Here is a 2,183-nt window from a genome sequence, read left to right as displayed (position 1 = left end):
AGTATTCGTAAAAATTACAGACAGGAAAACTGGTTGTCATCAATTGCCATGCCAACCAAGCTTGCTATTTCCCGGGGAGACAGGTGTTGGAGACTTTCTGAACTTGGGCGCTTTGAAGAACCCCAACAGCATCTTAATTGTCACTATCTTTTCAGTCAGAAAACTCAGGGTGTCTACATCTCGGGTGGAGGCCATTTGCGTTTATGTAGCTAAGTCTTGAAACTGTGTGTTTTGTCCTGTTGTGTAGGACAACTAAGTAGAGCGAGTCTCCAAGCGGCAACCAGATCTAGAGTCCACGAACCTCTCACTTTCTTCCCATCTTCCAGATGCTCTGAGACCCGTTTCTCTTCAGGAACTGCCCTAGGCCGTAGAGCTGTGACCCTGTGGAGCTCACAGCCTGATGGGGAAATGCACCGGACAGACAAGCATAGTACAATATTATTCTTTTTTTTTTAATTTTATGCAAAAAACTTTGGTTTTATTTTTACATTACTGGGAGCTAATGTCAGTTGCATGTAGGGAAATACTTGCTTTCTACCTCCCAGCCAGAACAAAAACATGTGATGCAACATTTTCATTATGTAAGATTTCTTTCTTACGTTTTGGAAAGAATGTCATATAAACAAAAATGACTAGAGTGCTAATGAAGGAAAAGGTCTAATAAGCATATTTATTTAAATCAAATCCTCCAGTAAGAAATGAAGAATTTGCTGTCTTTCCTTAGAAGGCTGTGTAAATAGTTGTCTGCCAAATTTTATGTGCAGCTCAACAACATTCCTGTACTGAACACATGTGTGTTCAACATTATGGTTCCCGTAAGGACTTAAAAGTCCCGACATTCCACGTCTCCTCTGGCTCACATCTTCTCCATCTCCATAGATTTTCCTTAGAACATTCGCTGACCCCTCACCAGGCTCTGCTTCAGTGTCGTGGGAAGGCTTTTCTTTCTCTTGGCCTTCATTTTCCACCTGGGTTAAGTAGCCCCATCGTGTGTCTTCTGCTTTCTTTCTACGTAAGATAATCACTGTATCAGTCTTGACTTTTTTTGAGCTGCTTTCCACAGAGATGGGATTCAAAAGATTGTTCACAATCATGGAGCAATTCTTGCCGTTGAGATTTTTTTTTTTAACCAAAAGATCAAGTGACCTCTCTGCGAAACATTCCCGCACATTCTCAGTGGGAACTCGATGCACTCCAGGGAAGGTAATGTATCTGACTGAGCCCACCCATAATGGCTGATTTTCACAGTATGTCCTGTTGTCAGAGGAGCAACCACAGCAGCTAGCTTCTCACTGTCAAGTTTTGGTTTCTTCTCTGACTTCTGCTGTATCTAGTTTTGTTTTTTTCTTTTTTTTTTTTCCCCCGTCTCAATCTTGGATTTTTCACTTGTGACAGTATCACATGCTCTTTTCCTAGCGGACTTTTCCAGCAACACTTTGACCTCTTCTAGGTCTTTCTGCAGCTCCTCCAAAGTGGAAGCCATGGCATGGCAGGTCAGGCCCGAGGCTGCAGCTGCAGCGGAGAAGACGGGAAAAGCCGAATGCACCCGCAAATGTCACAGCACTGGCAGACAGCGCTATTATTCTTATTTTACGGGACATCGAGCTATAAAAATATGCATTCCAGGATCTCAGTTAGCACAGGAAGCCCATCAAAGAAGTGACCTTTGATCCATGACTCAAAAGACAAGGGTACCAGAGAGAGCATCCCTGGCAAATTAGAGACAAGCATGTCTGCAGACTGTAAGCAAGACAGAAGCTGGCAGATGAGGAAAAGGTTTTTTTGTTTTTGTTTTTGTTTTTTTTTAAAAAAAGCTCAGTGTGTTTGGGTGTTGGGTTGGAGGATGCATGGCACAACTGAGCAAGCAAGTTGTCCAGCCGAGATGCAACCCTGCTGGGCACCCATGCCCGCTCTTAGCATTTTCCAGAGCCTCGTAGGGCTTGTAAAAGAACTCATGTTAAATTGCCATTTTTAGGTGTCCTGAAAACTAGTAAGAAATGGATTTCTCATTCCACGATGCTGGTGTGGTCCTACTGCGCAAGGGGGCAGCTTTGAATGGCAAGGAGTCTTTGTAGTTAGCTCATCCTTAGAAGGTAAGAATCCACACCTAAGTAGCTGCAGTGTTAAGGGGGGAAAACAGATGTAACATCTGTTGGAATAAAACACAATAAGAGAATGCCAAT

General features: G+C 43.2%; 1 pseudogene; it reads right to left on the bottom strand.

Moving 5' to 3' along the window:
- Window positions 1–304: 304 nt before the first annotated feature.
- Window positions 305–1,516, bottom strand: LOC127197755 (calcyclin-binding protein-like; annotated as a pseudogene).
- Window positions 1,517–2,183: the final 667 nt, after the last annotated feature.

This window comes from Acomys russatus, chromosome 13 (genome assembly GCF_903995435.1).
Source record: "Acomys russatus chromosome 13, mAcoRus1.1, whole genome shotgun sequence".
NCBI classification, from domain to species: Eukaryota; Metazoa; Chordata; class Mammalia; order Rodentia; family Muridae; genus Acomys; species Acomys russatus.
This window is presented reverse-complemented; position numbering and strand designations above follow the sequence as displayed.